At 35.7% G+C, this 26,411-nt stretch overlaps 1 long non-coding RNA gene across 1 annotated transcript; it reads right to left on the bottom strand.

The window, feature by feature from the left end:
• Positions 1–23,716: 23,716 nt before the first annotated feature.
• On the bottom strand, positions 23,717–25,092 carry LOC149202962 (uncharacterized). The gene is made up of 2 exons (XR_016253587.1): positions 24,591–25,092; positions 23,717–24,491 (listed from the first exon to the last, which is right to left on the bottom strand). It is a non-coding gene; the product is annotated as an uncharacterized LOC149202962 (long non-coding RNA).
• Positions 25,093–26,411: the final 1,319 nt, after the last annotated feature.

Genomic DNA, 26,411 nt, shown 5'->3' with positions numbered 1-26,411 from the left:
GCATGATCGTCCCTAGACCATCCCAGTTCACTCTTTATGATCCTCTTTATGGCATAAAAGTACAATAATATTTAAGGACAACTAGTATGGAGTCTACTGGAACAAGAAAATATCTTGAATATTATCATCTTTAACAAGATTGCTTTGTGTTGATCGAAAAAGAAAGGACACAATTATCTATATCACTTCACTGTCCGCATTTCCACTATAAAGCAAACTAACTGATTATCTATACCATGCTGGTTCTCCCCTGTCCCATATAATTCTCTCTGTTTATTATCAACAAGATTATGGGTATATTTTTTTCTATTGATATGTTCAAAATTCTTCCGCCATCCCTACTCTTAAGGAGTTCTGAGCCACCCTCTATATATAAAATGGCGAGTGTTATATATATATATATATATATATATATATATTCACTAACAATTTTATGTTTTTTTTCACAGATGGGGGATAGGGGGTCTCATCACAAGCCAACCTACCATGATCATAAGGAAGGAGCGAATTGGCATTCCCACTATGGCCACCACACCAGGGATATGATCCAATGGATGTATCAAGAAATAAAGTCCTTGGAATATGAGGTCTCATCACAAGTCGGCCTGACCACTCTCGCTACTTCCCAGTGAATGGCAATGTGTTCATCTAGTTACCATGCCAACACATTGGTCTCTACTATGGACATCATAATGCACTTCACCAATTATAAATAGAGGACCGTGGTTCCCAAGGGTTGGAAAGCAACTCTGTTGAGGCTATAGATGCCTACGGGCAACAGAAGCTTTGTTGATGGTATTGAAGTTTTATTTTACATCAATAATTATTATAATGCCCTCTTCAAATGTTTTTATCTTTTTTTACGGAGAGATTATGTCCTTAACTTACCTTGAACCTTTATGCATGAGTTAATGTTTTTAAAATCAGTCACAATAGTTTTAAGTGGAATAACGGCGGTAAAGTATTATTTCCTGCATATGTTGTCCCTTTTTTTCTTTATCGCATCACCTCACGACATCTTATCACTCATTGATAATTCTCGTTACACGCCTTGTTTTCATCACCCCAATATCCTTTACGATCCTTTCATTAATATGCATACATTGCCACTTTCATTACCCAATCCATCACCCATGTACTTCGCCGCGAGTGCATTATCCTTTCATTCATTCGGTCGTAGGCGACCTATTATTTCGAAGGAGGGCGAGGACCTCCAATATACTTATGCATGCGTTGTCATCTTTTCATTTGATTTTGCAGAACAATATGGTATCCCATGCTCACAGAGCATGTGGAATTATAACAGTCCTTGATAACGGTATTTATGTTTATAAAGTATCACCTGATAGAGCCATTACAACCATTTGATGTTCCATCTTTCAGCTCTGTTTGTTGCTGTGCTTTCCCCGCTACACTAATCGTTTGCAGAATTCAAGAATTATGGGAGGAAGAATAGTGCGCCGAGAACCTTTAACACTGACTATCTCCGATGAAGCCAAGGAAATTCTAGCTCACGCAGGATGGATAGCATATTTTACAAGATTTCAAACCCCCAATGAGGAAATCACCATCGAATTTTTACAGAATCTACAGAATGGACAATCTGTCGTAAGAGGTAGACAAATCACTGTAACAGACATTGTGATAGCAGAAGTGTCTGGGTTGCTGGCAGAAGCACCAGTATGGACTGGCAAGTGATTAAAGCTGCATGACACTATTTAGGCTTTTAGGGATGAAGGACAAGAGCTTATCAAGAAGGGAAAAGGCATTTTTCCATCTTCTCTTAGAGAGCCATGGGGAGAATTGTCACGAATTGTCGAGAACTATATTACTTTCGATGGGCGTAAAGACATGGTAAGGCCGCGACAACTCAAACTTTTAGCAGTTTTAAAACAAAAATGCTCTGTTAATTTGCCTGCACTGTTGAATTCATTACTACATGACACTGCCGAGAGGCTGAGATGGTCCCAACACATAGAAACAGTAGTTAGCCACCATTGTCTGATCAGGTTAATAGTTAGCTATAACCTTGCCCAACAACAATCAACCTAGGATGATCTAATATTAGCCCTCAAAGGAGGTATAGCCCTGCCAGCACCTAACCCTGTTCCAAAAAGAAAGAGGACTGCCCTTTCAGGAAGCATACCTCACAAACGCAGATGATCCACAAGGTTGAGGTCAAAATAGGGAACATCTGAAAATCCTCAAGGCAGCGCTAGTCAACCCATAGAATTATCTAGCCTAGTAAGTGAACAATACTTGTAGCTAGAGTTAGAAGGGAAAGATAACCCTGAATTAGAACCTAAGGAAGGAATAGGGCATTCTGAAGATGAACAAAGAAATGAATTGGGACCTCTCCCAACACCACATATGAGCCCCCAAGATGATCTGTTGCACGATTTCGAGATGGCCCAAGTTCTGGCCAACATGAATGTCTACATGCAGCCTGAAGGACTGCTTAATCTCAACTTATGAGAAACATAATCTCCTGGGAATTATGGCTATACTAGAATTCTATCTCCCTCAAAAGATGCAAGCCGCAAAGTGGAAACAGATGTAGAGGCCACTCAGGAAGCAGAGAACCAATTTGGTGACACGCTCCTAGTGGAAAATAGCCAAGTAGGCCTAAACACAGAAAACATAGGCCAAGAAGAAGAAGTAGAGATAGAGATTATTCGGGAAGCTGATAATCAATCTGGAGACACGGTCTTATTGGAACAGAGCCAGGGTGAACAACCAGGCTCCTTACAGACAGAAGCTATTAATGACACTATCAGTAGACCAGTTACTCCTCTGAAAAGGTATAGAGCCAAATTGAAGAAGCTAAGAAAAGAACAGCAGAAGCTTCGCAAGATGGTCAAAAGGCTCCAAAGGAAAATAAAAGAATTCACAATGGGAAAGGTTTCGAACAATAACCTGGAGATAGTAAATGCAGTTGTACAAATAGAATTATATGAAGAGAGGGCGATAGGAACTCAAACTGAGCCCATACCTACTCAAACAGTCATCACCCAAGAGGAACAACATGAAATTTTAGTAGGTGTAGCTACTCAGACAGAGGATGTACCCTCTTATAGCATGGCTACTCAGATGGAGGTTTGGACCTCCCATAATAAATAAATACAGACAGAAGATATCCTTTCTCATAGCATAAGAACTCAGACAGGCATACAAGCCAAGGACATCATGACACACAATGACCCCATCATATTGAATCTTCAGGAATAATTGGCACAAGCTCGGTTCGCGTTGGAACGACTTGAACAAGAAACCCTTTGCCGACAGAAATATCAAGAGATGCAACAAAGAGCGAGACTTTCGACAGATGCAGAAAGGCGGAAGAAAAAATAGAGAAGATCAAGCTCAAACTAGACAGGGTCATAGGTAAAAAAGACACCATCTTCTCACTATATACAGATGTCCTGGCATGCAGGTCTCCCACCACCAATTATGCCTTTTTTTTGTTAGAACGATACTTGTTTTTGAAAATTAAAACCGTGAGAATTAGAAAATGAATTGAATTAAGAACAATTGAAGATTTTATAAATTGCTGCAAACAACATGGTGTAAAGGTTCAAAGGCTTCTTTGTGAGTGTTACCTGCACAATTTTGTATTAGAGAATGAGGTGGAAAAGAAACCTAACCGTTTTATGGGAGATGTTCAATTCCAGGCCTTTATCTCGTTTGTAGTTAACCAACTCAAATGGTTTAAAGCTCATAACGCATTCCAAGGACAAGAACATGGATTGGATCTTTGGGTAAGAAGTGAACCCAAGCACCCTTTACAAATGCTTGCCAACCAGAAGAGTCTGATGAAACGAGAAGGGGTGATTAAAATTTTAGAGCCCATTCATAAGGAGATTGTACAGAAGGAGTATCATATTTCCTCTCCATTCAAGAAAGCTCTCTAGCTGCATCCAAGCTCAGGTGAACGGTCTCCACTAGCAGTGTGCATGATAGGGAGCCATTTAATTACAAATATTTTAAAGCAGCTACGACCCATTTTGTCACCTATAGCAATCTCATTTTGAGAGAAAGACCTTATTGGTTAGGATTTCGGTTTCGTAGCCCCATCATTTGGTAGCCTCCTGAAGGTTATCGAGCTATCTACGAATTGCCTGAAGGAAAGGAAGGGCCCGCCTTTGCGCTCCTGGCTCAACATCATGGTTTTAGACCAATTTTTGATGCTCCTTCTCTAGCCTACTCTTTAATTGCACTGCATAAGAATTACTTACTTTCCATGAGGACATGAAATAGGGTAAGAAGGGGAGTATGTTGAGATACAAAATGGGTATGTATTTACTCTTAATTTCATCACCTTTTCCCTCTTTTCTTATCTTTTTCATATCTTAATATGCTAAAATATTGATGGATTATGATAAGAAACAGATGAACTACTCGCAATTAAGATTTAGCTATCATAACTAACTTTTACTCCTCTTTATGCAGAAAAACGACGAAAGGAACAGTTGTTGTTCCCTAACAATGGAACAACATAAACCAACAAACGAAGAATGGAACACGTCGGTTGCGGACAGGGTGGAGGATGAATCAGGAGGATCAACGCGAAATAGGAAAGGTGTCTGAAGATAGCAATCAGTTGCGAATCCCTTAGGATCGGGAGATCCTGAGGGATCGCATTTATCTTTTACCTCTTTCTAACTATAAAAGAAAATGATTGTAGGAAGAAAGGGGATCGATCTCTGTTATTTCAAAATTGTAATTTTAATTTACAAACTCGTGTTGTTGGAGAACATGACCGTATTGTAATGCTACTTAAGTTCAATGATTAATATATAATTGAAGTTGTTGTTCATTCATATTCTCTGAAGTAGCTCATCAGTGTTCGCTCGTGGCTAAGAGCCCTGCCTCTGGTGGATTAAATTGTTTCCTCGTGTTATATATTTCTGATTCTCGCAAGTTCGATTGGTTTGTTAATTTTCCCATTTTCTGTGAATTTATCTTGTTCTCTATTTACTGCTTTCCTGTATTGAAGTAGTACAGTTGCTTTACATATTTTACAGCACTGTCATTCGATTCGATTTACGCCTATTCTAGATTCAATTATTTAGATAGTGAATCGTATTGATTTAATCAACGGTAAGCATTTGGTTATTGTTATCAAACTCTTAGATTGATATCATTTCCATTTGGATTTCTTCGTAGAGATTGAGTATGATTTAGATTGAATCGGCTAAGAAGAGATGAGTTATTGCTATTGTGCTCTCGGCTGATGCTATTGTTAATTGAATTGCTTGGGTGAGATTTGATTACAATTTCAGTAGAGAATTGATTCTTGAAGCTTAGATGTCATATTTCCTTTAATGATTGCAATTTGAGTTTATTAGATGCATCCGTTTACTCTTGTATCAAAAGTCTATGCTTCATTTTAAGAAACATTACTTTCTGGATTTATAGGATACACATATTGTGTACACTCTTGGAATAAAAGGACTTGCCCAGGTTGATGATTAATGTGGGATAATTAGGAGTTTTAAAAGACACTTGTTGTCAACCAACAAACATGCTTCACATGGAGGAAGCGAACTCGCTCTGCCCACCATTTCTGTTGTCATTCAAAATATTTAACTTCAATGTCCACAATTGTTTGGTTGATTCTAGTGCTTCAGTCAATGTCATGCCACTCTCCATTTCTAAGAGGATCAATGCTCAATGGAGTAGCACAACTACGTAAATCATCCAACTTGGCAGAACATGTGTACCAGCCATTGGTGAACTTCGGGATGTGATCATCTGATTATCATCTGACGGATGAGTTCATCAATGCATTAACACTGTGACTGTGGACATCTCGGAAGAATATGGCTTATTTCTTAACGGAAACTAGTCCAGCAAGCTGCAAGGATACTTTGCTATAAACTGGTCACACTTATGGCTTCCACACAAGGGCATAATCAACCAGATCTAGGTGTTGTCAAAAAGGTACATGAAGCATAATGTTACTCCCTTGGATGGGAAAAATTAAACGTTGGCTTTTGCAGAACTTATGTTCGACAATTTCTTTCTAGAAACGCAGCTTGGGTGTTATTTCCAATAGCCAGCCCCAACCCCACTAGACACACAATTGGGTCTCCTTCCTTGCCCAACTAGGGAAAATGAAACTTGTACCATAGATTGTAACAATAATAACAGTAGAGACAGTAGTACTAGCGCAACAAGTGGTCCTTTTACAGATAATATGTGGACCCTATACTTTGACGGATCCAACACACAGGAGGGATCTGGAGCCGGTTGTGTTTTGATGGACCCATTGTAAAGGAAACATTTAGTCTCAAGCCGCTTGGTGTTCGAGTGCACGAATAACATCATCGAGTATGAAGCTCGTTTTAGGCTTACAGAAATCCATATGCATTAACGTTGTTGTGCTTAAAATGATATGTGATTCAACGATTGTGGTGTGTTAGGTACATAATACCATACACTATGTTTCATCCCGTCTTAAGAGTTACCAACAAGAGGTATGACGACTTATCTCTAACTTCCAAGCTTTTAATATAATTTCTGTACCAATAATTTGTAATGCAGCTACAGATTCTATGGAAAATGCAGCTGTTAGGATCATTCCTCTTAGGGATAGATTTTCTGTTAAAATTTTGTATAAACCATCTATCCCTGATAACATCACTAATTTAAGTGTTTTTTATGATGATCAATAGATATTGAATTTCAGGGTTAATGTTGATGTCTTCAAGTATGTAGTGATAGATGAAGACGAGCATGATAAGTCTCTGCAGAGCGTAGTTGATGAAAGTAAAGGAAACCTCATCCCCAAAGGTGTGGTATCACTTGAGAAACTATATGACTTGTAGAACCACTTTCAGGGGCCCATGAATGCCAAAAACCACAATTCCACAATGTTGTACGAATAGGTCAACCTGGGAACTGACAACGATTTGAAGTTCATAAATATCGGTACATGTTTCACACCAGAAGAGTGGAAATATTTTATCCACCTGTTCAAATAGTATTGTGATGTTTTCGCGTGGATGTACGATGACTTGAAAGAATATGATACGTTAATAATCCAGTGCATCATTCCAATCAAAGCAGGGGCCAAGCCTTTTTAGCAGATGCTAAGGAAGCTACATCCATCACTTGAGCCTCTCATATAAAAAGAATTGACTAAGTTGTTAGATGCTCAGATCATTTACAATGTTCTTCATTCCACGTGGGTTTCAAATTTAGTCCTTGACATAAAGAAGTCTGGGGAGATCTACCTGTGCATTAATTACTGAAATCTTAACCATGCCTCAGACATAGATAACTACCTAGTGTCGTCTATGGAGCACATACTACAAACAATATCTAGAGTAGTGATGTTCTCTTTTGCTAGATGTTTTCTCAGGATACAATCGGGTTCTAGTAGTAGAACCTAATAGGATCAAAACAACATTCCATACCAAGTGGGGTGCGTTTTCTTACCGTAGAATTTCATTTGGGTTGGTAAACATAGGCACTACATTTCAGCACGTAATGGACATCGATTTCTGTGGGCTCATTAGACAGAGCATGGTGGTCTACCTTGATGACGTCACAATATTCTCTAGACATTGGTTAGACCACCTATGCCATCTCAAGAAAATCTTTGAGCAATGTCAAAAGTACAGGATATCCTTGAATCCCAAGAAGAGCATATTCGCAGTCTCTGAGGGTAACCTCCTTGGGCACATCATTGCCAAGAGTGGGATCAATGTTATGAAAACTTGTCACAAAAATATAGAAATGATAAATCAATGACTTAAGAATCAGCCTCTTCGAGGGGGAAACCTCCTTTACATTACACAAATGAACAATTCTTGGATGATACAACTAACAATACCTCCTTTCTATATATAGGAATCTAACTGGTCCCAATATAATCAGAGCCTACATAACAATAATATTGTAGGGGCAAAACAATAACAATAGTGGACTTCTATGGGGCACAATAATAACAACATGGGGACTACATGGGCACAACAATACCATATTAGGGTTGCGCTAATAATAAGAAGGGGCTACACTAGTAATATAGGGACCTAACATGCCCCTCTCCTTCAAAAATTGTTGTCCTCAACACTTAAGTAGTTCTGGATGCTTTTGTATAAAATTCTCATCCTCCCATGTGGAATATTGAGCATGTAAGTTCTTCCACTTGATGAGATACTCTAAAATTGATCGATTTCGTAGCTCTAGGGTTCTTTTTCCGTGAGTGCTTCAGGTTCAAATATGATTTTTCCTTCCTCGCCATGTTCTGACAATATTGTTTGAACTGGGAGCTTGTCACCTATAACCCTCTTTAAGCATGAAACATGGAAAATTGGGGGCCCTCGAGAAGATGTAGGGAGCTCCAATTTGTGTGCCATAGTACCAATATTTTGCAGCACTTTATAAGGACCATAGTACTTTGGTGATAATTTATTATCCTTCTTAGCTTTCTTGAGGGACATTTGTTTGTATGGTTGGAGTCGTAAAAATACCCAGTCACGTCTGTCAAAACTTCTTTCGCTGGGACATTGATCTGCCTGTTGTTTCATTCGATTATGTGCCAAAGTGAGGTTATCCATTAAAATTTGGAGTACTTGTTGTTGATGCTCGATGTGATATTTCGTTGCTTGAACCTTTTTCTTCTTGATATGTCCTTCTATATTGACAGTTTGAGGGGTGGTAATTCCCACCAATGCATTACAATATATGGTCAGATTCATTTCTTCTTTCTCTGGGGTTGGTTCGTGGTGAGTATCCTTTTCTTTTGATGTTTCTTGATCCTTTTCTTCCTGATATTTCACTACTTGAACCTTCTTCTTCTTGATATTTCCTTCTCTCTTGAGAGTTTGATGAGTGGTAATTCCTACCAATGTAGTAGAAGATATGGTCGAATTCATTTCTTCTTTCTCTACGGTTGGTTCCTAGTGTATATCCTCTTCTTTTAACGTTTCTTGGTCCTTTTCTTCCTCCTCTTCACAATCTATGTAAAACAATTTCTTCGTAGCACACTTATGACCTTTAATGTATTTGCTATCACAATTGTAATAAAGCCCTTTTTCTCTTTTTTCTTCCAATTGTTGTAGTGTCAACCTTGTAGGTTGTGGTAGGCTAGGAGAAACAACCCTTCATCTTTATAGTTGTGAGTGGTATACTTCCTGGTTGCCATAATTTTACTTTCCACTTTTCTTGCCAACCTGTATGCCTTCTCCAGTGAATCAGGTTCCCAAAGGTGAACCTCATATTGGATGCTATCTTTTAAAGTCCCTATGAAGACATCAATCCTTTACTTCTCTGGAATATCATTTACCCTTATATTAAATTTTTGGAATTCCTCAATGTTCTCTTCCATTGAATCCTTTTGTTTGAGATTTATCAATTGGTTAAAGAAGTGTTTCTCTTTGTCTCCTCATAATGTGCTATCATTTCCTCCGTGAAAATTGACTAGGTGACAAGTGCTTTACGAGAAAAAAGGCTTTATACCATACAAACTGATTCAGTTCTAGATATAAGGATGCAATACGTACCTTTTGTAATAGTTTCACATCATGTAGATCAAAATATGTCTCCATCTATAGTATCCATGTTACCGGATAATCGCCATCAAACTTCCTCATATCTCTTTTTCTTTCTTTTTTTGACCCTAAACCCTCTTCTTCCTCTTTCCAATGCCACCAATATTACTGAAATTGGATTCTCCAAGAAAGAGTTATGCCCAATCTCCCAAGATGACCTGATTATATACATTTTTCGGTAGAGCGAAATTCTAAGATGTGCCATGTGTCATTGTTTCGACCTTAGGACCTAAAACCGTTAAAAAGAAAACTATAGTTCGTCCTATGTCTATAACTTCTTACGAAATTTCAGTCTGATGCTTAGAGACAAAGTTATGATGATCTTCCTAAGGTCCCATGTTTGGAATGTAATTCAGGAGCCTATAGAAGATAACTGTCTTGCACCATATCTCCGAAAATATAGTGAAACAAGATCTGAAATTTGGGCCCAAGCTTCACCACAATTTCAGTTTAAATTGGTTTTAGTTTTAGAGTCTGAACCTTCGTAGAAATAAAGTTATAGCGAAAATTCCACGATGACTTGTTTGAATTGGAATTCCGCAACTTGCACAAACCCTACCTTCCTCAGATCATATATCCAAAAATGTAGGGAGACAAGATCTGAAATTTGGACCCAAGGTTGAGAGAATTTTTTGATCAGATGGGTTTTTCTTTGAGCTTCTGAAACTTTGCAGAAAAAAAGTTATAGTGAAAATTCCACGATGACCTGTTACGAGCAGCAAGACCCTAGAATCCAAAGCTTTAATACCAAATGTTATGAAACGAACCCACAAAAAGATAGAAAAGATATATCAATGACCTAACAATAAGCCTCTTCATAACAACGTACTAGGAAGTTTGTAAGGAGTACCAACTTCATTGTGGGTGACATAGACCTGGGTCTTCATTTTTCCCCAAAATTCTGCAGACATGCCCATCTAGTCATCTACTACCTTTCTCTACATTATTTCCTAGAATTGCGCAAAAATACCTAGATGACCCTTACTACCTTTGTCTAGCTCTGCCCTACCTCCAAAAATTGCGTAGACATGTGTGGCAGTTTCCCCGCTGACTATCCTGCACTATTCCTAGAGATTACGTAGTCATGTCCAGTAGGTCCCCCTACAGCCCTACTCTGTCTTCTGTCCAGAAATTTCACAGAACTGACCAGTAGTCCCTCTATAACCCGCTCTGTCTTCCCTCTGAAAACAACATAAACGCTACCTCTCTTAGGGTCCTACCTTGCAGCTGACACTGGTGACTCTCATTGCACAATCCTGCCTCCTAGTGACCACTACGCAATTTTTCCTGACAGTGAAAGTTTTTATCCCGTAATGTCTCATTCCAGCTTGATCTGCGCTCTGTGCTATCTCGATGAGCTTTCCTCCCTCCCTGTCACCTGGAACATGAGACCAATGCATCATGTTGGACTAGGAGGTTTTGGATTTTATGTCGTCCCATCATGAGTGAATTACAGGAACAGGTACACTAGTTGATCATGGAAAGATGATGAATGGGATGAAGAAGCAGCGCACCTACTAGAATACTTGCTTGCAGCTGGACAGACGTATCATGAATATCATGAAATAAGAAAAAGGAACACATGCATTGAACCATCAAGGAACACCAAGACAATCCAGGACCCCACAACACCATGCCACGCGGAGGAGAAGACAAAGCACACCAAGAGTACATCCATCACTCAGCTGCACAACAACTTGGCATGGACATCACAGTCAGCCAATACATGTTAGTAATTTCATGTCGAGTTTTGTCATGAGTTGTCTTGGCCACATCACCATTATGGGCCATATCTGTTGTAACTGAATGTAACGTAAATTGAAGTCATGTCAGTTGAAAATTCATGTGAAGCTGAATAGTCACGAGGCTAGTCCAAGAGTCACAAGGGTCAAGCATCACCCTTGGCAATATATGCCCCTCCCATTGTATGAGCAAATGACTTTTCACCTTGGCTACTCCCACATAGCCTTGAGAGTCTATAGTATGTTCTTTGAGGAGCGAGGAGTGGCTCCAATGTCTCACTACTGGGACTAGTGATGTATGGTGTATAGATGTGTCTTGGGACTTTTTCTTAATTCAAAAGCGTATTTTAAGACACCAAGTTTTCACGCATATTTTGTAGATGTTTGTAAGACTACTCTTTAAAAATTTGTAAAGTATGTTCGCTTAACCTGTACTAAGGTAATTGAACTAATTTAGTTATTTTAGTACTTACATTGTTGAAGATGTGTTGTATTGTTTATCATTGTTGTCTCGTTCATGTGGACTACTCCGCAAGACATTATACAAACCATTCTTGTTTTCTTGGTTATAACAACCGTCACCTCTGTGTGGAATACTATGCTAGATGGTGTACGTGTTTTCGCTTTCACTTTGGTTTTAACGACTGCCGCATCCTCTGTGGACTACTCTGTTTGATTTTGGTCAGACCCTTATTGTTTTGCATCTGTCTCTCCCTGGGTGGTTCTACTACCTCTCATCTAAAGGCTCACTTTTACCCTCTCCTTTACAGTAAGAGAAACTAGACACAAGTTACATTACACACTCACCAGGCATAATCACCTCGTTTTTTGAAGATACAAGCATAAAACTCTCATGTGATGAACACCAAGAGCTAAGGCAAATCTCTAAGATAATGAAAACCTGGCCATTGTACTAGATGAGAATCCTACACCAAATGGTGTGAGATCTAGTTGGTACTTCATACTGGGGAGATCCCCTGAATGTTGGAGGGTCCAACACTGTCAACATAATCCTTTTTGCTTACTTGCACTAGATGCATTGATTTTATTGTAAATGTTGATTTCTAATTCTATTTGATATCTTGCATTAGATGCATTGATTTCAGTGTAAAAGTTGTTTTCTAATCTTATTTGATTTCTTGCATTAGATGCATTGATTTTATTGTAGATGTTGGTTTCTGATTTAATGTAGTTGGATGTATGATGGTACATTAATTTTAAAGTGATTGGATTAACATTGTGCATTGATTTTAGTGTAAGAACAAAACATTATTGACAATGTACACTGATTCTTTTTATATTATTAATTCAACCTATAAATATTGGAGAGAAAGATAGATAAGGTATGATATTTACTATAATATCTCAAGCTAAAGATTCAAATGGTTTACGATTTAACCTGTCCTTTTCATATAATCGATATGAAAAGATGACAAAAGTAACAAGGGCTACAATAACAATAGTACAAGAAATTTGTTTGAGATTAATCACAATGAAGACTATTTATAATTGACTATATTCTTATTATTCACAATTTCTATCATTCAACATTATTACACTATTATATTGTCACTTTACATTCAAACTTTTTATTTCATCATTTTTCATCATTAAAGTTATTAACAATATTTATCATCTCAACAAATTGAGGTAACCAGGCAAATTTAAAATTAAAATGACTAGATTAATATGGGACATATTTAGCATATTTAAAATGATTATATTAATATTATATGAATTTACATATTATTGATAAAATTAATCATGTGTTCATTAGTTTTTCTTTGGTCGCACATGACTGAAACCAACTTATATCCATCTTAACTCTGGATTTATTAAGCGCCAAGATGGATCAAATCTCTCGATGTGCAAACATTTCCTCAAGTTTTTCACTCAAAAAAGAGGTTTGCACACTGAGAGATTTGATCTATATATATGAAAATATGAAATTTATATGAACATATTTAATATTATTAAGAATTAGTATAAATCTACCTTAACTTCAGATTTACCAAGCATCGGGAGGAATCAAATAACTCAAGGTGTGACCCATTCCTCAAGTTTTGCATTGAAAATGAGGTTTGCATCTTGAGAAATTTGATCCCTCTTGACACTGTAGATTTCGCTTGAAGATGGATATACACTAATTAATAGAAAATGGATATCTAAACCATAATTGAAATATATTCATCATAACTAGAGAAATTCAACACTATATTATTTTTCTTCATTTTTCTTGGTACTTTTAAAATTCTTTACATATTTACATTTTAACAAATTTATTAAAAGACCATAGCCAATTATTTTGCGATATATATATGTGTGTGTGTGTGTGTGTGTGTGTGTGTGTGTGTGTGTGTGTGTGTGTGTGTGTGTGTGTGTGTGTGTGTGTGTGTGTGTGTATGTATGTATGTATGTTACCTCACCAAATCATTACATCTAGTACATCAATCATCATTCCATCACCAACATATATTATGGCAAGTGGTTTTATTCTTCCAAATGGAAAACTAGATGCTTTTGACCACCTGCTTAGAGAATAAGTAGTCCAAAATTTCAAGAGTCACAATAGTTGAAGCCTGATTATAGATTCTACAATAGAATCAAGACACAAAACACTGATAGATATCATGAGAAAACTAGGAATCGAAAGAGGTAAATGGTGATTGACCTTGTGCACTATATGTTAGAGCAATTGATGCGGTAGTGATGCATGAGGCATGTACTTTAATTTGATCCATTCATGTGTCCATTGATTCCATAAAAGTCTTTGGCTTCTCTGCTCCCATTTCACATCTTCTAGGATTACAAAGGCAATATATATTTTCATTTACCTCCCATTAAGAACCCTACCCAACAAGGTTTTCATTCTCTGATAGAGATTCAAAGCTTGGTAGAATTAATTTTCCTTCCCTAGGTGTGCCTTGGGTCAAGATCTCACTATCCTATATCCTTAATGAGATACATACGAGAGGAGGATTTCCTATCTCTTACTGATATGGTCTCTAGGTTCTGCAGTTTAGACCATATATCTAGGGGAACCATCGCTTGAAAGGTCTCAATAGTCTCCTGGCCCTACTTTGGGCTTAGGTTCGACCCTAGGGACTATGCACTCCCCCCTTCTACTTCTCATACGTTGCATATACATTGGAACTAAATGACTGCGTTGACTCAGGAAATAACCAACCTAACCACAAGAGGAAGATTGTATATAGAGATGAGCTAGACAAATAATAAGCCACTAAGAAATAAGGAAGAGGCACACCAAAGTTCAAAAAAACTTATTTTATATAAAACCCAACCCCACTGGGTGCAAATACAGTGGAGTGAGTAGAACTTGATAATAATTGGTGAAGCACTATCCTAGATTTTGTATAGGAGGCCATTTTTCCAACCATCACTGCTTAATTGCATACAAATCCAAAAATCAATACAACCCACATTTTCAAAACCATAAACCACCTAAAATATTACATTCATGAAACCATGAAGAGGTAAGAAACCAAACTTAGAAATTCTACGGAGATGCAGAATTACCCATACCCATGAAATCACCAAAAGAATAGTATGGGAAGACACCTTAGGTCTTTGCAAGTTGTATCATCTTTGAGTGACGAAGTCACAACCTTGTCCTACATGTTCACGACTTGAATTTTTTATGTCCTCTCTGAGCACCCTCTCTTGAAGCTTCAAAGTAAAATTTCTTTCAATGCAACTAGAAAGGGTTTCCTTCTAGTATAGTAAGCTAGTGAGATAATTCCCCTCGTTACTTAGCTGCCAACATACCAAAATAGATTGGAAATATGATCAAACTCAAGCTTAGAACCCATCCGAAAAGGTTTTCAAGTTTAAAATCTATAGGATATAACCAAAATATCCATAAGGATGATGCACAAGCCACAATGTCATGCCCCTCTTTTAATTCATTTGGCTCTACTCATGGATTTTGCAAAGTAGTATATTCACATGTAGTTTCATGCACAAGGGTGGCGATGTCACCCCGTTTATTTAATTCACTTATGTTCACAAGGTGGTGGCCACATGGATCCAAGCAGCCTAGCTCCTTGATCCTCACTCCCATTGAGGGCTCTCGATTTTCATTTTCCATTGAATTTTGAGGGCTAGATCATCTTCCAAAATACTATGAAGATCATTATGTCAATCCGATTGTGGATTTGGAGGTTGTCATGTCTCAAAGTTTATTCCTCTTTGAAGAGATCCTCAATTGGCAAAAAGGTCAACAACATTATTTCTAGTCCTTCGAGTATGAGACAAAATGATATAACTGAAGGATGAGAGAAATCGATAGGTTGAAGAGATAAAAATTTTAAGTCTCCATCTTCTAGAAAGTTTTTCCATTGATGTACCTTGCTTTAGTTTTTGGGCGGTTCTGGTAACTTGCTAAGAGTCTTCTTCTATATGGAGATTAGTGTGCCCTGTCGATAAAGCTAACTTTAGGCCTTTTTCTAGAGCAAGGAATTCTACTTCATTATTAATATATGTTCCATAATTAGTTGCATATATCCATATAACCTTATGCATCCAATCTATTATAATACCACCAAATCCTACCAACCCCACGATTACATTTCTATGCTCCATCAAAATTAAGTTTCAATAAGCCAATAGGGGGAGGTGAATATGAACTAGACTGAGGCGATTAGGGATGGGGAAAGATCAAGAGAGATGAAAATAACTCCTTCCCAAGGCAGTGTTTTCAAATCATCTTAATACCAAGTGTCAGTCAAAATAGTTTGTATAACGTTGGTCTTAATAATATGTCAAACACTATCTTCTATCACCTGCTGATCTTTGAATATCCTTCTATTTATTTCCTTCTAGAGGACCCATAAGGAAAATCAACAGTTATTTTGTGCAATATAATTATAATAATGATGTTAATATTATTATTGTTATTTTTTTATTGATTTCTAGTGGAATCGGCAACGCCGGTGGTATCGTACTCATGTTACATAGGGTCAAATCCCACCGGCTGCCACTATAACCGCTAGGAGGAACCGCCCAGCCTGCAAGAATGGCCCTCAGGTTAAGACGAGACTTGAACCCATGACCTGCACAACGGCATGAATGACTTAGCAGACCGTCCACTGGCCACGAGACCAAACCCCTATGGGCTAATGATGTTAATATTAATAATAATAATATCAATATTGAAAATTATAATAATAAACTATATTAATATTACCAAAGAATTAAAATTATATGTAAATTAATAAAGCATAGTCAACAAAAGTCAACCATAGTGGATATGGTATCATGGCAATCCATAATCAATTATAGGCATCATTTGCTTACTCAAAATTGGCATAGAAATTATTATAGTCATTAAATTTAATAACATTATATAATAAATATAATACTTAATATACAATTTTAATGTTACTATTATTTTAACTATTTAAATATTTGAATTTCAATATAACTTTTATAATATTTTTATAATTTATTAATATAACCTTAATATTACAATTTATATTGTTCGCAATATAACTTTAGTAACTTTAATATTGTTCATAATTTAGATGTCACCACAATGTGTTGAACAACAAATGATTATGTAATGCAATGAACAACAAATGTCGTTATAACATGATGAATAAAAAATGATATTGCAATGTGATGAACAACAAGCATCATCATAATGTGATGAATTATAAACATCATCACAATGTGATGAATAGAAAAAATTGTTGCAATGTGATGAACAACGAAATTCAGTGCAATGTGATTAACGCTGAAATTTGTTGTAATGTGATGAAGAATAAACATCATTGCAATGTGATGAACAATAAGCATTATCACAATATAATGAGTAACAAACAATGTTTCAATGTGTCAAACAACAAATGATGTCAATGTGATTAATAACAAATGTCGTTGCAATGTAATGAACAATAAACAATTTCACAATGTGATTAAAATCTAATTTCATTGCAAGGTGATGAAAAATAAACAATGTTAGAATGTGATGAACAATAAATTTTGTTATAGTATGATGCACAAAAAATAACATCATAATGTGATGAGCATCAAACATCATCAAAATTGGACAAAAAAAATGATGTTGCAATCCAATAAATAAAAGCATTGATATCCATGGTAAACCATGTTTAATGGAGTCAATCATGATCTTAACTTGGTTGATGATTTCAAACATGATCAACCATAGTCATATATGGTAGAGCATAGTCAATTACAATGAAGAAGATGGTCATATGTGGTCAACATACTCATAATGGACAACCATGTTCAACCAATGTCAAACATGGCCAAACCAATCTCAACCATGGTCAACATGGATGTCACAATGTGATGAAAAACAAACATTATGAACAAGAAATGTCATCGCAAATGTGATGAAAAATTTAAAAAGTTGTAATGTGATGAACAAAAAATGTCATAGTAACATGACATACAATAAATGTCATCACAATGTGGCGAACAATAAACAACGTCACAATGTGGCATAAAACAAACATCGTCTAATGCTACAAACAATAAATTCAATCATAATTTGATACATAAAAATTGATGTCGCAATGTGATGAAAATCAAATGTCATTGAAATTGGAAAAAAGAACAATATTGTGTGACAAATAAAACCATTATAATCCACGATCAATCATGTTTAACTATGTCCATAATGATATTCCCTTGATTGATCAAGGTTAAACACGGTCCACCATGGTCATATTTGGTTGTGACAAACAACAAATTTCATTGCAACATGAAAAACAATAAACATCATCGTCAACCCACTTCAACCATTAAATGTAATATTAACATTAACACCAATGTAACATCAATCATAGTCAAGCCTGGTTGAGAAATATTAATGTTACATAAATACCTTGTTACATGAGTTGTTGACCATGGTCAATCATGGTTAACCATTGTCAACCTTGTCAATCCCCTTGAGCCATAATCATCCCTCAACAACCATTAAACTTGGTCAACCATGGTTTACCATTGTCAACCATGGCCAACTCTCGTCAACCATTTTTAATCATAGTTAACCATGGTCTACTAATCAACCCCATGCATATTAGCCATCAATAAGCACAACCACATTAATAAAATAGTTAATATAATTTGATTGATATCTTTTCCACTTATATAATACTAATTGAAATAAAAAAAGAAAAATAATATCAATCAATATATACAAACCATTTTATTGATATAATTAAATTTGTCTATAAACAAATAAATAAATTTCAAATAAAATATTAACGAATAAAATTATATTTTAATTTTACCATATAATAATAATAATAATTTATTTTTCCTTTGACGTATCCCTGAAAAGTTTACAAAATGATAAACTTACCGCACATATAAATTAAAAATCAAAATATAAAAGTTGGTAACATGACACATTTGATATCTAATATATTTGAAATTACAATACATTTAAAATAAATATTAAATCAATGAGTATAAAGCAGCGTTTATATCACGTGGTTTTATTTGGTTAAGCAATTGTTTAATATTTTGATTTAAATGATGAAAAAAGACTATCATTTTGAAACCATAATTGTATACACGATTTTGAAAAACAAATGTTTTTTTGTTTTTTTTTTTTGACTTTATGACTTGCAATAAGATTTTCAAAAACAGAAACGTTTGTATTAGAAATTAGTACAATTACATTAAAAATATTATTGTGTTTGATATAGTCAAAAACTTTATAAATATAACAAAAAAAACTATTGCAACATGAAGAATGCCTTGTCAATGTACACATTTACATGATTAACCATTTATAAAAAGGTTATAGGTCAACTTTAAGACAAAAGAAAGGAATTACACATCTTATTTTAGAATCGATCATTTTGCTAAATAAATTTTGTTTACATATTAATTTTCCCATATAATTATAATATGAACCTATTAGAATTGGAATAATCTCAAATCCCTAGGAAATTGGTGGGTGGGGAACCATGTGGCGTGAATCTAATTTAATTTGATAAAAAAAAGAATTACACATCTCATTGTAAAATAGACTATTTTGCTAAATAAAATTTGTTTATATATTCATTTCCCCATCTAGTTAAAATATGAACTTATTAGAATTGGAATAATCTCAAATCCCTAAAAAATTTGATGCGCAAGGCGCTGCGTGGGACGAATCTAGTATTTTAAATTTATTAAAAGTCAATGCAACCTAATAAACTAAGCATATGTTGAACATATTCTTTTGAGAATCAGTGTTAAAAAAATAAAAGTAAAAGTCAACAAATCCTCATCCACATTAACTTGAAATAAGATAACTTTGGCAAAAATATATTTATTAACAAATATTTTAGAGCAATACTAATTATTTATTTAATATTAATTACTCACAGCTACCCAAATATTCTACATCATTTGAAACAATGGTTGCCATGTAAGGGGCTTTGTTTTGTACAAAATTTTGAAAGCATCCAAAGAAGAAAATAGAAAATTATGATGGAATTGGAAAATTTATTATTTTCTAGTTATTTTACTTTTTTGGTTTTTAAAGATCTAAAAAGTTGAAAAAAAATGATCGCTGAAAATAACCATCCTATCAATGGGCTATAAATGATCGGCCACTGTATATACCCAGAATTAGATCATTATTTGTTATCAACAGATATTAATTTTAAAAATAGTCACTAAATTTTTAGAATTTTAAATTAGAAAAATATTTTAGATTTAAATTTGGAAGAGAAAAAGAGTTTTGAAAAAATATTTTAGATTTGAGTTTAAAACCCAAAAAAAAATTAAATAATAATAAATATGATTTTTAATTTAAAATAAATTTAGAAAAGAATCCGTAAAAAAAATCGCCATAAACATATGAGTCTTTGAATTTTGTTTCGTTTTTCTTACCCATATCATATGGAATCAAATTCAAACTGGGTAACTATAGTGTCCAGGATAGGGACTACATGATCTGACACGAGGACGGTATCTTACAGACATTCGGGACAGCGTTTGGAAGTGTCCAGCTCGCTTCTGGCTGTATACAGCTCGCTTTTTGTCTCCGGCATACCTGCACCATTGAGTGCGCTGAGTTGACGGCAATAATCCGAAACGTGATTCCACGAAATTCGTTCAGTCTAGACTGGCCATTCAATCCATTGTTGCACTGCAGATCGATGCCATCTTAGTGTCGCTACACGGATAGATCTTTATGGAATATATTTGTACATTAGTGGGCTGTCAACGGTCTCGAGGCCGTGCAACCGGATGACCGGAGGACGAATATGGGGAAATTGGTGGGGGCTATCGAAGGCGGATGTGCGTTTAGGGCTTACACCGGACTCTTTCAATAAGGAAATGACTTTGAGTGCAGTAATTTTTTTTAGTAATCTAATTTGTTTAAAATTATGGGAGATTTGTTGGTATCACAAGATTAAATTGTGAATTTTTGTTTAATTTGCTTAGAATTATGAGAGATTTGTTGGAATCACAAGCTTGAGTTGTGAACTCTCCACAATCCAAGTGTCTTAGAGTTTTTTTAAGATGTTAAATCCATATATGCAATCAAAATCCCAATTTAAACAACAAAAGTCAATATTTGAATAAATAAAAAATTGCTGCATTTCCACTAAAATCTTCAAAACCTAATTGTTAGACAAAACTGTTTTTTTTTTCATGTCAATAAGTATGTTTATTTTAGGAGAGGACTTTTAGACTTTTAATAATACTTAATAGATGAGTGATAGATACTTAATACTATGGAATATTTTTAAGAATAAGAAGGATATAATGTTAACATTTATTTTTAATAAAAAAAAAAATTTAAATAGAGTCTCTTCCTACTTGACATATGTCATAGTGTCTTTGTTCATGGGATATTAGAGAATACCCTAATCTCACTGCATATTGATAAAAAATTCTCAAAATCATTTCATTGAACCCTCCCAATTTCACTTTCAAATAAAAGTAACCACTATTTTTTTGAATAACCATGTTGACCATATAGACCATTATTGACGATGGCTTGGTCATATTGGACCTTGGTTGAACATAGTTGCCCATCTTGAACATATTGACCATGGTTGGCCGTGTTGTCTACAATTGACTATGCTCGACCATATATGACCATGGTTGATTGTGTTTGAGCTCAGTCAACTAAGGAAGATCATGGTTGACATAGTTAAGCATGATTGACCATGGTTACCAATGGTATTGTTTGTCGCATTATGAGATCATTTTTTCTGTAATTGCAATAATTTTTTATGCCGATCACATTCTGACGTCATTTGTTGTGTGTCACATTTCAATAACATTTATTGTTCATCGCATCGTAATGTTGTTATTATTTGTCACATTATAACAATGTTTATTATTCATCAAATTTTGGCTCATGTCATTTGGCACATTGCAATGCCATTTCTTGTTCATCATATCGCAACAACATTTATTTTTCATCACATCGCAATGACACTGATTGTCCGTGATGTTGTAATGATGTTTTCCTTTTCTTTTTAGTGTGACATTGTTTATTTTTCTTCACATTGTGACATCATTTATTATTTTTCACATTGTGATCATGTTTGTTGTTTGTCACATTACGATATTGTTTGTTGTTAATCACATTGCAATGTTGTTTATCGTTAATCACTTCACAATAAATTTATTTGTTGAATTTAGGCTTCTATGATCCATACCAAGTTTATTGAGAAGAGTTTTCGGCGAAAATCAAATCATAATTCATTTGTCGACGCATTTCGAACCAACAACTGTGGCTCATCACATGCCATGACATTTGTTGTTTGCCATGTTGGGATGATGTTTTTTGTTCGTCACGTTGCCTTGTTCTTTATTGTTCATCACATTGTGATGTTGTTTATTATTCTTCACCTTGCGATGACATTTATTGTTCATCACATTACCATTATTGACTGTGTTCAAGCATGATCAACCAAGGGAATGTCATGGTTAGCATAGTTGAACATGATTCACCATGGTTTTCAATGATTTGGTTTGTTGCATTGCAACATCATTTTTTATCTAATTGCAATGACATTTGATATTGATCACATTCCAATAACACTTATTATTCATCAAATTATGACCTCATCTGTTGTTTAAAAATGTGGCAATGCCATTTGTTGTTTGTTATAATATGATGACATTTATTATTCATCATATCATGATGATGTTTATTATTCATCACATTGTGATGACATTTACTATTTTTGGCATTGCGACAATGTTTGTTAATCATCACATTTCAATGTTGCTTATTGTTTTCCAGAGAGTGATGTTGTTTATTGCTCAGCATGTAGTAATGACGTTTGTTGTTCATCACCTTTATGAATTTTTTAATTGTTCATCATATTGCAACATTGTTTATTGTTTGTCACATTGCAATAAATTTTATTGGTCATCACATTACAATGACATGTGTTCATGATATTGTGACGATGCTTGTTGTTTGACACATTGTGACACTATTTATTATTTGTCACAATGTGATGTTGTTTATTGTTTTCTTATAGTTGTGATGATGTTTGTTGTTTGTCGGATTACTAACAAATATGACCATGGTTGACCATGATCAATTAAGGGAAGATCATGGTTAACATAATTAAACATGATTCAACGTGGTTTTCAATAATTTTGTTATTGCATTGCATCATATTTTTTTTTGTTTAATTGTAATGATGTTTAATGTTCATCACATTGTGACATCACTTGTTGTACATCACATTGTCACATCATTTATTATTCATCATACTGTAATATTATTCTTTCCATTCTATTACATTTGTTATTTATCACATTAGGATGTTTATTATTTTCAATCTAAAAATATTTAAATTTACAATACATTTAAGATAAAGATTAAATCAACGAGTATAAATCAGCTTTCTTATAACCTCGTTTTATTTGTTTACTCAATTGTTTAATATTTTAATGTAAACGACGAAAAAATGACCATCATTTTGAAATCTTTAATGGTATACCCTATTTTGGAAAATAATTGATTTTTTTTTAACCATTTTATGACGGGCAGCAAGATCTGAAAATACACTTGAATATGTTTAAGCGAAGAAACGTTCGTAACATTAGAAAAGAAATATAATTTACTAGCAAATATTTCAAATCGATATTATTATTTCTTAGTAAATATTGCAAATCGATATTAATTATTTAGAGTGCACACAAATAGGTAACTTGTTAATTACTCAGAGCAATCCAATTTGAAACAATTTTGGCAATTTAATTTTAATGACTGATTAACAAAATTAGATAGGTAACTTGTTAATTACTCAGAGCAATCCAATTTGAAACTATGTTGGGCAATTTAATTTTAATGACTGATTAACAAAATTAGATAACAATCCAATTTGAAACTATGTTGGGTAATTTAATTTTAATGACTGATTAACAAAATTAGATATCATGCTGGTCTGTAAAAAAAACCGACTTTATCTTATTACAGAATTGTTTTGTGAATGATAAAAGATTATATAGTTAAAAAGGAATAAAGTCCGTGGATTATTGTCCGGTTGGTATTACATTCCATGCCCAGATTATTCACTTTCGTGTACAAAAATAAGCGAGCCAGATCCTTCCGGAGGCCGTGCCCGCGGGTTTATAAAATTACGGCCACCCTGATGGTGTCATTTTCCTGTCGAGTTCCCGCCAGCCGCGTTTCATAGCCCACAGCGAATGCGGGAACCTGTGCAATTCCATTTCTCACAAAGAATGGAATTGCAATCCACTCGGTGTTTCTTACAATCCACTCGCCATATTTCTGTACGGGGGCAGTGGCCTCTGTATATAACACTCGTTATTGCTCATGTTTGCGATGCTATGGTCTCTTGGTTCCGCCCTGGAGGATATGCATGGGCTGGAAGACTCAAGAAAGCCATCGCCATTCCTGGCCCCAAAGGATGGCCCATAATCGTAAGCCTTATGTACATGAGCTTTGGTCTTTCTCATCGCAGGCTCCAATGTCTTGCTCGCACTTATGGCACCAAGAAGCTCATGGCGTTTTAGCTTGGGCTCAACGCCAGCCGTAATTACATCGGATCCTAAGGTGGCCAGAGACTGGTTCAGCTCCCCTCACTTCGCAGACCGACCCCTCAAACAATATGCTCAGCAGCTAATGTTCAGCAGGGCTATGGGATTTGCGCCCAACGGTGTTTACTGGCGACTGTTGCGAAGGATTTCCACTACGCATCTGTCATAATAACGGCTCCAAAATAAATAACCGAAGAAAACTTCTAATTCTAAGAATATAACTGTAATTTATCAAAAGAATCAAAACGTGTTATAATACCTATAGTGTCCCCAGTAATCACCATTGGCACAAATCCTATCGCCCTGCTAAACATCAACTGCTACGCGGATTGTTTATCGGATCGCTCTGAAAAGTGAGGCTAGCCAAACAAGGCTCTGGCCAGCTCAGGATGTGATGTAATCATGGCTGGTGTTGAGCCCAAGTTAAACGCCATGAAATTCTTGGCGCCGTGAAGACGAGCCAGATATTCAAGCTTGGAGTAAGCAAGGCAGCCCGCTCATGTCCTTAAGGCTTCTGATTATCGGCCATCCTCTGGGGCCACTATTTGCGACGCTTTTCTTGTGTCTTCCTACCCTATGCACAATCTTCAGAGCCGAACCAAGAGACCATATAATCTCAAACAGCAGATACAACGAATGCTATATACAGAGGCCACTGCTGCCGCGGAGGAATATTTTCAGTGAAATGTAAGAAGAGAATGGGCTATACTCACAACCCCCTACCCGATTGGATAAGATACAGAGAAGGAAAGATGAACTGAGCGGAAGGAATGCCAGGAAGGACGTGTGTTGTATTGAGACGACACAGCCAGCGAAATGGTCGGAAATTGATGGGCTATCAAGCGCAGCTGTGCATGAAGGGCCCAGACAGGACAGGATGACTACATGATCTGACACGGCAACGGTATCTTTTAGACTTTCGGTACAGCGTTTGGAAGTATACAATCGCTTTTGGCGGTATCCAGCTCGCTTTCTGTCTCCCGGAAAGAGACATGCAATACCACCTCCATTGAATGCGTTGCGCTAATGGCATTAATCCACCTCCGTTTATATGCCGACACATGTTTCCTCGAAATTCGTTGTGGTACACTGCTGCACTGCACATTGGGGGCTTTTGGAGGAGGTGGACGGGAAGAGGAATATGGGGAAATTGGGGCAAAATTTATTTCCTGAGTGTATAGGGCAGAGATTCTTAATGTTGTGTAGGGGTCAGTGATTGATATAGTACTGGTCCCACCAAATCACCATAAATTGAGACTTTTGAAAGCAATATTTAAACAAAAATAAATAACATTAAATATAAATGCAGTTGTCTATAACGCGACTTTTTGAAAGTCTTTCCGGCGGGTTTTTCTGGTCGAAATCCGGCAGGAATCTATTGGAATCACAAGTTTGATAGCTAGTTTCTGCACAATGAAAGCGTCCCAGGGGTTTTCCAGGGTGCTGAATCCAAATATGCAGTTAAAAAACCATTTTAACTGCAACAAATCAAGATTTAACCTCAATTTCTTCCGCCGGATTCCGTCACCAGAATCTCCAAAAAGTCGCATTATAGACAACTCCAATATAAATAAGTGTTAATTTATGTCTAAAATTTCCCCATACATTGACTGGGCCCACAACTATCCATAAATAGTATCTTACTACTTAACACTGCAAACCATATTGACCCAATTAGAAAACAGCGAAAACCATAAATGCTTCCACAATGGTCTATTCCAGAAGTACACAGTAGCAGTCACTTCAACCCCCACTCATAAGCACTGAAGCTTTGTATCCCAAATAAATATCCCTACCTGTACATAATAAAAGGGAATGTATTTCAGCGATAACTGCTGTGTTGTTCAACAACTAAACCCCCTATGTTCAATAAATGGCACCCAACCCAATAACATTTAAACCCACTTTGTTCAATAAATGACACCCAGACCCAATAACTGCAATAAATGACACCCAACTCACTCTATTTCTCATTAAAACAAATCAAAGCACATGGATCAACAAATAACCAATTCCCAACCATTAGATCACATCAAATTAAATCCAGACCACACATTCAAAACGAAGCCATTGCAATCCA

The sequence above is a fragment of the Pinus tabuliformis genome, chromosome 2_1, assembly GCF_031772625.1.
Source record: "Pinus tabuliformis cultivar Carrire ecotype Pingquan chromosome 2_1, CPIR1, whole genome shotgun sequence".
NCBI lineage: Eukaryota > Viridiplantae > Streptophyta > Pinopsida > Pinales > Pinaceae > Pinus > Pinus tabuliformis.
Note: the sequence above shows the minus strand (reverse complement) of the source record. Positions and strands in the feature narration are given on the sequence as shown.